We start from the raw sequence: 12,648 nt of genomic DNA, 5'->3' as shown, positions 1-12,648 counted from the left end.
GTAATCAAACTCACGTTCCAAGAGACGCACTCTCAAAAATAACCTTAATAACACTAGATTTCTAATGGCATACACTCTATTAAGCTGTAATACAACGAGTTCAGAATCTAACCTCACTATCAAACTCCGAATCCCAAATGAAATAGATTCAGACAATAACTCAATCACTGCACTGTATTCGGCAATGTTGTTTGTTGTTTGACCGAGGCTTACCCCATGCATAGAAACTAACTCGTCAGAGGGTGAATAGATAACCAAAGCTGCGGAAGAGATATTCCGTGTACTACGACAAGCACCATCAACGAAACCAATGTATGTTTGGAGAGGCATCGACATCTGCATCATCAAGAGTAAAACCAAGATAAGCTAGAATAACGACGAAAACACACTCTCTAAGCTAAGCACACTGTCTAAACTAACAAACACACCAGCTAGAAAGAAAAACTAACCTAACTAAAAATCTCCATACCCATCTTTTAAGCATAATACCTCTTTAGGTAAAGTCCATTTCTGGGTTTACCCAAAGAGTCCCCGTCAAAGTCTACCAACTCATAAGCCCCTTTTGCTAGCTTTCGCTTGACAATATAGGGCCCATGCCACATAGGAACGAATTTTCCAGCACCTAATTTATCATTAGCTTGATCATATAATAACACTAGGTCTCCTTCCGAAAAATTTCGAGGGGTCACATTTCGATCATACTGAGCTTTCATATGTTTTGCGTGAGTCTCGATCGCCAATGAAGCATCACGTCGATTCTCATCTAATTGAGCTAAGTATAATAAACGCTTCTCCTCTTCGGAAGTAGCTGGAAGTAACTCGATGGCCATTTGTAGTGACGGGATTTCGCATTCAATGGGTAGCACAGCTTCCAAACCATAAACTAGTTGGAAAGGAGTGAACCCTGTTGATGTTTTCACTGAGGTTCGGTACGCCCAAAGCGCTGAAAATAACATGTTGTGCCAATTTGACCGATGAATACCAATGATTCGTCGGATCATGATAACTAAAACTTTGTTGATGGACTCAACCAGACCATTTGCTTGTGGATAATAAGGAGTTGAACTATCGTGACGCAAACCAAGCTGGCCTGTAAGTTCTGTCATCATAACGTTTCGAAAATGGCGCCCATGGTCAGTGATTATTGCTTGTGGGACACCAAACCTAGCAATTATATGATTGAACACGAAAATTGCAGCTGTCTTGCCGTCTGCCTCGAATGTAGGCATCGCCTCGGCCCACTTAGTAAAATAATCTACCGCAAGGATGATATACGCATGCCCCCCGGCCGAGTGAGGGTTACATGTAATAAAATTGATACCCCATTTGGCAAAAGGACCAACGGCAATTATAGGGTGGAGAGGAGCAGGTGGAGCGCGCATCTTTCGATCAAACACTTGACAGTTGTGGCATTTTCGGACCGCAGTAATACAATCTTTAAACAAGGACGACCAGAAGTAGCCAGCGCGCAATATCTTTTGGGCTGTGGCATACCCAGACATATGACCGCCACACGCTCCAGAGTGACAGTAATTTAGAACCCTTTCAGCCTCTTCATGAGTTAAACAACGTCGAAAGATAGAGTCCGCCCCACGGCGATAAAGAGTATCTCCAATAATTTTGTATTGTTGGGACTGGAATCGAATTTTCCGACGTTTCGACTTTGAAGCTTCGGGCCGAAAGGATTGGGTCTGGAGATAGACGATGATATCCCCATACCATGGATCTAAAGTGCTGATTAGAAACAAAGATTCGTCCGCAATGGGCTCCTCTGCCACAGTTTCTGTGTCAGCACGCGGGAAGTCACACATTAACTCTGCAAAAACTAAAGATTTCTAAGACTTGGATTTCTCAAACTCCAAGTCGAACTCCTGCAGGATAACAATCCATTTAGAGTACTTGCCCCTAGCAATTGTTTGGTCAAAATGTAGATCATAGGGTTGCAATCTGAAATGACTGTAGTTTTACGGAGTAAAATGTAGTGACGAAAACGTTGGACAGCTTGAACGGCTGCCAATGCCAATTTCTCCACATGTGAGTATTTTAGCTCAGTTGGATTTAGCGTCCGACTAAGGTAATATATCACATGTTCCGTTCCGAATTCATCTTCCTAAACTAAGACCATTCCAATGGTGGAATGGGAGGCGGCGAGGTACAAAAAGTAATCCTGGTTGTAGTTGGGAGGATGCAACAACGGTGCATGGGTCAACGCGTGTTTGAGTGCATCAAAAGATTTCTGAGCTATCTCATCCCAAGAGAATTGAGCGTTCTGTTTCAACAACCATGTAAAACCCTTTGTAACCTTGGCGTAGTTAGGAATGAATCGTCGTAAAAAGTTTGCCTTCCCCTGCAAACTTTGGAATTGGCGAAGACTCGAAGGAGGAGGCAATTTGATGATAGCTTCTACCTTCGAGGGATCGACGCGAATGCCGGCTTTTGAAACTACAAATCCTAGAAATTGTCCCACTTCTATACAGAAGACACATTTGTGTGGGTTCAACCGAATACGATAATGCCTACACCTCATGAAGATTGCTCGTAAATGGACAAGGTGGTCAGCTCGATGTAATGAATGAGCGGGCAAATCATCGAGATACGGTTGCACAATGTGTTTGATGTCATGAAACGCATAAGACATCGCCCTTTGAAAAGTTGCTCCGGCATTCTTTAGCCCAAAAGGCAATTTGCAATAAGAAAATGTCCCCCATGGACAAATGAAAGCCGTTTTTGGTTGATCGGCAGGTAGAATATTGATTTGATTGTAACCGGAAAAACCGTCCATAAAGGAAAATATTTCACTGCCGGCACAATCATCAATGATTTGATCGATATAGGGTGTTGGGTAGTTGTCCTTTGGACAAGCTCGATTAATGTCCCTATAATCGATGCATATTCTTATTGTTCCCTGTTTTTTGTTAACCGGAACAATATTCGATACCCAATCCGTTAACGGGATCGGATAAATGAAACCTGCTTTCAACAGTTTTTCAACTTCTGCTTTAATTGCAGCAGCTTTTCGTGGGTGAATCTGACGCAAACATTGCCGGACGGGTTTAGCATCCGGGTAAGTCTTGATCTCATGAACAACAATCGCGGGATCAATTCCTGGCATTTCCTCATAGGACCAGGCAAACACGTCACAGAATTCTTGAAATAGGGCCTTGTATGTCTGAATTTCATCATCTGTACACGAGGCACCTATATGAATGTTCTCAACAATTCCAGGCTTAACTAAAATGTCAATGGGAATAGTTCGAGAGATATTTCCCAAATTCAGCTCTGAATCAGGATGTTTCATGGGATTCTGAGCTTCCTTGACATATTCAGCTGTAAAAATTGATGAGAAATCATTTTCAAAACTATCATCCTCAGGTAAAAACGAAGATCTATGATGGAGATCGTCCCATGGTAAATCATCTATACACAGGACTTCACGAAGTTGCTCGTCAGATGACACAACTTCGGGAAACGCTATTATCTCCGAGGTTGATGTGAAAAGTGATTCCTCACGGACCACATTCATTTGGTCGATTTTGGTTGAACACGGGTCGGTAAAAGACTGCACGGCTTCATAGGCAATTTCATATGGACTCAGAGGCATGAAATTACCAAATGAGTCTATTTCAGATTCAGAAGGAACGATCCAAGGATCGTCATAATAAATAGTGTCTGATGTAATCATATGAATGGTTGCAAATGAAGATGATGCGTTGAGCGGAGGAAAAGGAAAAGTTCCCAGTAAACCGGCATCTTTAACTAATCCTACACCAACATCCTTATATGGGATAGTCGTTTTACCGACATGCTGAATACTCTCTGAAGAGGTTGGGTCGGATGAAAAGTAAGCCAACTGGTCTATTGTTACGATCTTTCCATTATGTGGGAACTTTATTACGCGGAAGACCGATGAAACGACCACTGTCATAGCGTAAGTCCAACTTCGACCCAAGAGAAGGTTGTAGTCTAGAGGGGCATCAACCACCTCCACATCTAGACTAACGGTTTTTCCTTCAACCCCTATAGGCAAATCCTGTAGAATGCCAAAAGGATGAAACCCACGGCCATCAAAGGCCTTAAGAATTGTCGGGGATTGATTTAGTGAAGGAGAACCAAGCGATCTCCAACACTGTATCGACATAATACACGTTGAAGCTCCCTCATCAATTACAGTCCGATGAATAGGCCTGTTTTTGACTATCACTGGGATCTGGAAAGCCATTTGATGAGGCAAACGCGGTGTACTATTTTCTAGATCAAAGATTATTAGGTTCGGGTCCTGAACATCAACAGCTCCTATAGCCGACAAAAGTAATTTGCATTGTGCTGGACATGATTGCAGCACTTCCAAAGCCGACATTGCTGAGGGTGAAACAGCTAAGTCCTCAACAATGTTATAATTCTGGGCCGCTCTCGCATGTGGATTGAAAGCAGACCTTCGAAGTACACCCTTGGCGGGCGGCTTGATTACTAAGTCTGGATTAGGTTTCTCGATCTGTAGTGGATCGGAACCGGGAGCTGAGGTTGATGGATTAGAATGAGAAGATTCTGCTTCTTTGCCATCAACAGGACTTTTACTACCATAATCTTGCGATCGAGTCGCAATCCTTACATGGGACATCATCAAAATGGGTTCTTCATTGGCACTCGAGGAAGAACCTATCATTTTGCTATCTTTTGGAAATGGATCCTTCAAGACAGCAGGAATTTGGGAACCTTTGACGATTTTCGCAACCTCTGCTCGATGAGGGCAGTCTCTTGTAAAATGTTCCTCTTCACAAATGAGACATGGATAACGAGGCTTGCGCTTTTCATCATTGGATTCCGCCTTTTCAGTTTTCTCCTTTGGAGTTTTGTCTGCTTTATTCTTCTTCTTCCCTTTCTTCTTCCCACCGGATTTTGATTTAGCTGTAGATGACTCTACAGCGTGAATATCGGCGGAAACCTCAGCGGAAGAATCTCCTGTCGGGGAATCAGGCAAGGTTATGATAGGAGAAGAATTCTTGGAAGATTTCTTCTTACTTTTAGTGTTCACCGTACCAATCATGCCATCAGCGGCATGAGATCCCGAAGGAGCTGCAGCGATTTGATTTGACTTTGGAAGATCTGGGATTTTTTCATGTAACGTACCTGACTAAGTGTAAACTAAGTCAAGGTACTGCGCTTGAGCAATCACTTGCTCCTCAGTAACTACTCCGGCCTTAGCTACGTCTTCAGTAATCTTCGGTAACAATGATTTAACAAACCATTCAGCTAAGATCTGGTCCGGGATAAAAACTTTCACTAACCGCCTTCGACGTCTCCATTCATGAATATGATCGGAAATATAAGTGGACGTCAATTGTTTTAATGAAGTTAGTAACTCCGTGCCATTATCATATCTGACCGGCAACTGAAAATGAGTTAAAAACGAGGTAGCTAACTGACTAAAATTATAAAAAGAGGCCCGTGGTAACTCAATGTACCACTTGGCCGCAAGACCAATGAGAGTGCGCTGGAAAAGACGTAAGCGGATCGAATCATCCGAGATGGAATTAGAGGCACACCAGAGGTGGTAAGTCATCACATGATTCGACGGGTCCTCTCTAGACTTACCTTCGAACTTGGGAATGTCACTGGGCAACTTATTCGGCATTGGCGGCCAAAACGGAAGATAATTTATTGGATCGTTTGTTAGGCGCGACAAGTCTGGTAAATCCAAAGTTGCGATAAACGGTAGCTGCCGATTAGGATCCCTAAAACTCTGGGTCACTATATCAGCCCCAGGAGGAGGATATCCAGGATAACTAGGAATAGGAATCGCATTCGGGATATTGTATCCTCCTGGAAAACCAGGATTAACCGGACCGTACTGGGGTTGTTGTGGTTGTTGATAAGTGTACCCAGGATACGGTTGATACTGGTAAACTGGCTGCTGGACAGCAGGACCGAATTGGTACTGTCCCTGGTACGGTTGGTAAGTGAATTGTGGTTGACTTGTGACAACCGTACTTAAACCAGGTTGTCCTACAGGCATCTGAACCGTAGTTTGAATCGTGGATCCAGACAATGGTAAAGATGTCTGAGGAGTAGATACAGGAACAGTAGAAACCGGAGCTGTCGATACTCCAGAAGTAAGTGGGGTAGATGAAACAGATGTTGCGGCAGTTGCAGCAGTCGTTTGAGATGTAGTACGAGGCGAAATAGGCCCAGACTGAGAAACTACCGAAGGTACAGAAGTTTGAATATTAGACTGGACTGGTTGCTGGGGTGAACCAGAAACTAAGGGTTGTCTAGTTTGAGATGACAACTGTACATTTGGCTGCAACACCTGTTGAACTTGCGATGGGTCCCACACTATGTTCATTCCGGGGTATTGACCCATAACAGGTTGAGGATATTGAGATCCATAACCGGGTTGAGGGTAGGATTGATAAGTGAAAGGTACATTTCCCGTACCTTGAACATAAGATTGACCTTGGGGTGGTTGGAAACCTTGACTCGAGTACTGACCTTGGGGTAGATACCCTTGAGGCATGTACTGATACTGGGGTTGACCTTGAGGTATAAATTGGTACTGGGGTTGACCTTGGGGTACATATTGAGTCTGGGGTTGACCTTGAGGAATGTAATGTACCATAGGCACGTACTGTCCTTGAGGTTGCCCCCCAGATGCAAATTGTGTACCTTGAGGTTGCCCCCCAGGCGTTAATTGAGGCTGCCCCCCAGGCGGTAACTGGCCACCTTGAGGTTGAGAAGCGGGAATAGAACCTGACATCATAAGAATGTCTTCTACACTCAACGGCTTTGCACCATTGCTTCCAGTGAATATCCTTTGTTCAATGGGTTGAGGAGATGCTCCCGAAAAAGTACCAGAAAGAGACTGATACCCAGCGGGAACAGAAGGACCGCCGTACAGAAAAGATTCAGGCGATTGAGTAAACATGGACGACTGACCTGACATATTTACGAGAGTATAAATACCCCTAGGTGGATAAGAAGCACGAGGTGGTGAAAAACTTGACACTGAGTTGTCCAAATAATTAGCTAAAGAAAGATACCAAGCAGTACTTCTAGGTGGACTGTAAAAAATGGATTCACGCTCCCTTAGATCAATAGTAGGTTGATTTTCAGGGATAGGGATGCCTATTTCTTCTTCCGGAGCAAGATCTTCAATAGCTATCAAACCAGAAGGAAGATTTTCGGTGATGACTCTTTCTACCCTAGGTGAATTAGGAGTACTAGAAGCTAGAGAGACTAACCCCGATGTTGGAGTAACAGGTTCAGATATCTCAGGTTCTTCACCTATATCACTAGTAGATGAAAAACTACCAGTAAGTTCGGAAACCGAAACAGCTTCAGGATTATAACCTGTTTCTAGAGTTTGGTAATCAGGATGAACAACCAACGAAGACTCTCCTTCTTCAGGTGACCCTACTTTACTGCCACTAGGAGTTACGAGGACTTTCAAACCTTCGTAATGGCTCGGGACTTCTTCAGGAGGTTGGCCCCGAAGTCTACGGGACTTCCTCAACAAATCAGCCATGGTTACAACCTCAGGAGACTGGCCCCGAAGTCTACGGGACTGTCTTGGTAATTCAGCCATAGCTAAAAACTTTTAACTACTGCACACGCAAACAAAGTAAAATCTCAAAGCAAACTGCCTAAAGTCTCTAAAGAACCAAACAAATTCGAATCACACGCCTAAAGAATCTAGGGCGTCAAACCACACACAAACAGTAACCTTCCGGACCGAAAACACTAGTTGGTGATGAAATCCAACATCGCCGAATTCAGTACAGAAGTGGCGGGTGGAACAGTTACCCCGGCAACCTGCTTAATGAATAGACTGGACCAAGTTCCTCCACTTTAACCGTCTCGAGTGAAGTGAACCCCCCAGAAAATCCAAGTGAGTCTAGCCGACGTCTGCTCCAGGTACAGTGGGATCTTCCCTCCACCGTCACCTTAGGAAGAATCCTAAAGATAATAGTCACTAAGGTCACCAACAGCAACAAATATACCTGGGGGAACAGTCTACGATCCGATAGCACGCAAGGGCAGAGTAACAAGCTCAATCCCCTTGCCGGCTCCTTGACAATAATCCAAGGTTTACCGACAAGTGACCCCAGGCTCCTCGACAATGGTTAATCCGAGGTTTACCGTTTGTAGTACGTGCATATCTGGCGTCGTTCCCAATGAAGGAGGATTGATTCCCTCACTGGTTCGGACACGATCTCGTGCTTCTCCTTTAAGAGGAGCTTTCCCAGAGCATAAATGTAACTATTAGATTTATCCTACCGCAAGATAAGCTACTTGTTTGTTTTTACTGTCTTGGAGAGTTAACTACTCTCCTACTCCAAGACACTAGCCTGATCTATGTTGGTGTATCAGAGCCCTAGTAAATAAAAAGTTACTAAGTTAATTTTACTTTAAGCGTTAATTTTTATGGCTTTTCTTTAGGACAAAAGGTAGCGGAGATGAAACTGATGATGTGTAGACTCGACTCAAATCCACTAAAAAGATGCACCTAGGATGAAACAAAACAATCTTTCCTTTTCAATGAATTCCCTAGCTAAGAGAGTTGGAGAATGCAAAATTTATAAAGACAACTTTCTTGGCAATGAAAATCAAAGAAACAATCTCTTTATCTTTTCCAAAGCACACAACACATGACCACTAATTATTTCACGAAAACTTCCTTTCTCTTTTCAAAGACTTCAAATGCTACTAAAACAAACTTTCTTCAAAAGAGATTTTGTATTTTTTCCTATTTTAACAAAGCATGTAAAACTACTTAACAAAAATCAATTTTAAGATCTATGAAAATCAAATCAATTTTAAGATCTATGAAAATCTAAGAGAAATTTACCTAAAAGCAAATCTAAGAGAAATTTACCTAAAAGCAAATCTAATGAGGTAAAAGCCTACAAAATATAATTCCAGGATGTTTTACTCAGTTATAATTCAACCAAGGACTAATTCATGCAGAATCATAAATCAGTCAAAAACAAAAACAAAAAGCTCTTGTTCTTTTTCTTAAGAATGGAATTCACAGCTTAACAAACAAGCCTTCTCGAAATTCCGCAAAGAGACAACACAAAGGTAGGTTTCTCAAACAAAGGTGGATTTTACGAAAGGTCCGACTCCTAAGAAGACTGAAAAGACCAGGGATATCCAAGGTTTTTACAACTTCTAAAGCCAGAGTCACTACAAGACCAATACAAAAATCAAACCTAGGGCTAGAATTTCTATGAACTTCACTAAAACCCTTGATGCTAATGAAACAAGCTTAGATAAAAACTTCTGACAGGTAACCAGTGGATCTGGGCAGTAATAAACAAGCTATAAACAAAATCTAATAGAAAAAAGGAAAAAATTGAAATTTTCTAAACTTTTGACAGGGTACGCAGGCAGCCTGTTTGCACAGGTGTGGCCACGCTCTGTGTACAAAGCAGAAGTGCGTACAGGTATGCACTGTGCTTAACGCAGAGGGTGCGTACTGCTCTCAAAATCAAGAAAAATAAAAACTAACTCAACCCTAAGCTATTCCACCCAAATTCACAGTCAATCAGTCAAAAACTAGAAAGAAATCAGATTTTCTCAAATCAAAGTATCAATCAAAAGAGAAATCAATCAAATCCATGGATTCCCCAGTGGAGTCGCCATTTTGTCATGCGGAAAGAGTCAATTTTGCGGACAAAACCGACCTCCCTAGAAAACAAGGCTTTTCTAGTGACAAACAAAACAATCAAGCACTATCTTTCCCTAAATATGCATTAAAATAAAAGCAACCAGGTGTTTAAGGCTTACCTTTAGTCCAACGCTTGTTTGTAGCAGCCAAGCCTCTTCGATCCAGATGAGCTCCTTCTCCTTGAAGCCTGCATTCACTAACAAGCAAACGATTACATAGCACCTAAATAACTCATATAATAAAACATATTCATCATAAAGACCAAGGAGTTTATGAAACAAATTATATATAACAACTTGTTGAGAAAAATGAACTTAATTGTATTAATTGGAAACAAAAGAAACCATTACAACCAGTGCCTTGGTGTTGTGCAGGTCCCTCCCAGGGTCCAGCAAGAGTTCTCCTTTACTTTGATCAGCTCACCCACTTCCAAATGAAGCTAAGAAAGGATTGGAATCTCTCCTCTCAAGCTCTATAAGGGAGTCCTAATTTCAGCAACATCTACCCTTAGGAATGTTCAGCTTTCAACCTCCCCTCCCTCTGGCCCAATGCCTGTATTTATAGTGCTTTGGAGGAAGTTAATCAGGTCCACCATCAATGGGATAAGCCCCTCTTTCAAAGGGATAGCTCCCCTCTTCATGGGATAAGTTCCTCTTTCATTGGGATGCATGAACCATCTGGAGGCACTCAATCCACGTCAAACCATCTTCTAGAATGCTCTAGAATCGACCACAAGTAAGTTTTTTGAAGTAAAACTTGCGCCTTTTGACCTTTACAGGAGTACGCACCCACCCCTTTACAGACAGAGCGTACAAGTACGCAGGTATTATGTACTTGAGGTGCGTACACGTAGGTAAGGGTAGGAGAAACTACGTAACCAGAGTTATATTGACTTTTAAAGGCTTTCTCTCTTTTTTGAGTTTGACATGAGGAGCAGAGGTATAAGACTTGCCAAGGAGGACAATATGACTATTTTATGGAGCCATACTGACTGCAAATAGTCATGGTGACAAATTTTAGTGTAACAGGGTTCCACGACCATACACCCACAGGATATGGAGGCAAGGGTCCGCTATCAGAAGGACACTATAAAGCAGTATGGGGACACCATAACACAGTACCAAGCTTGGTATCAGTGTGTCACCGAGAGTCATCAAGTGGATGTTGTTGAGTTGGTCTTTCCCCAAACTTCTGAGTCATCATGTTTTGTCTTGTTAGGCTGCTTCTAGCCTATTTTGTCTCACATGGGTACATGTGGAAAATCTATATTATTTGTAAATATGTTGTAAGAGAAATTCCAAGTGTCATTAGTGGAATGTGAACAATTAATATGTAATGTAATGAGTTATTTGTAAAGAAGTTGAAGAGTCATGATTGTAGTCAAAGAGTCAAAGGGGAATGTCAAGGGTCACCCCACCCTTTGTTATAAATAGAACCTCATAACTCATAGAAGAGGATTTTAAGAGCCAAGCTTTTGGCTAGACTTAGGCTTAGAGAAGGCTTGGGAGTATTGTGACAAGCCTTGGTTTCTCCACAATGTAGAGAGAGTATATTTCTTTGGATGGGCATGTGTTCTTAAATGTAATGTTCCACTATTTGGGCTAGTGGTTGTCAATGGTGTATGTATGGATGGAAATTTCCCTTACAATAATAATAACTGAGCCAACATGCTTTCATGCATATGTTGTTATTATAGTTGGACTATTCTAGTTGCTTTAGCAATGTATGTTGTTTAAATTACACATTTGATTATGATCTAATTTGTATGCAATTGTATGAATCTTGTTGAATGCATGTTGTTGGATTAACCCGTCAATTTGTTTTGTGGACTATTCCATATTGTAGCTTGTGATGTCATTCTTATCGTGTGTTCCGTTTAGGCTGCATACTATTACAGGGTTCTAAGGGCCACACTTCATTTTCCCCTCCGTGTGTTAGAACCCCCATGCATCTCACTTGACTCGCTGCAAGGTCACACACTTGCTTCCAACCAAAGTCATAATACTTACCTCTATGCGCTACCGTGGTTAAGGCACGACATTACCACCCATTGTTGGGACTCCTACTCCAAATGGTCTGAGGTCTAGCTGGGAATTCTTACTAGGGAGATCCCCTTGAATGTTGGCAGGTCCAACACCGTCAACATTTCTCGCACTAGAAGGAGGTCTAGATGAAAAGTTAAGCCCTCAAAGTCTATTTTGAATATCTGCACACCATTCATGACTTACATCAAAATCTCAGCCCCGAAATGTTTTTGTCATGCTCATGATTTCGAAGTGTCGGAGGATGTCATAAATGACTTGTCACAACTTAAATATGATGGTGAAATTGGAACAACCTTGTTAATTCACGGAGTTTCCTTTTTGGGTTTCTGTCATAGGAATGAAGTCCCCTCGGACGAAATTTCCCATGGGTTGTTTGCTTACATGTTCAAAGGGTGTGTTAAGCAATGGTTTCTCACATTTCCCACAACCTTTATTTAGTCTCTCAATCACATTATTAGAGAGTTAGGTCCTGATTTATTTCGTTATGAAATAAATCACTTAATCGCAAAAATCTGAATTTTCAAAAAGCACCTGATGAATCTGTTGCACACTTTTATGAATGTTTCTGTCATTACTATTTTGAATTTTTGGAAGATGGAGTTCACTGGAAATTTCTGACTGAAATATTTCAGTATCTTCTTCACATCTCGAAAAATCCACACGAGTTAGAATCTTTCGATCCACTACCAGCTTACCTCAGTGTTAGAGCTTCTAAATATGAGATGGACAAGGTTGCTGTCACAAGTGACCCTCCATCCTCTTATCATTAAAAACTCTAGCTCTTGCAGGATGAGTTGGGAGAAGTTGCGAACCTACCTGTTGAACTGTCACCTCCTCCCACCCCACCTACTTTGGATTTTTGTGCAGAATTGGACTGGAAGCCTGAAGGTTGTCACATGGTCTCATCACTTCGACCTCCTTCCACTGGTTCCTTTG

The sequence above is a fragment of the Pinus tabuliformis genome, chromosome X (genome assembly GCF_031772625.1).
Source record: "Pinus tabuliformis cultivar Carrire ecotype Pingquan chromosome X, CPIR1, whole genome shotgun sequence".
NCBI classification, from domain to species: domain Eukaryota; kingdom Viridiplantae; phylum Streptophyta; class Pinopsida; order Pinales; family Pinaceae; genus Pinus; species Pinus tabuliformis.
The sequence above is the reverse complement of the archived record's forward strand: the minus strand, read 5'-3'. Positions refer to the sequence as shown.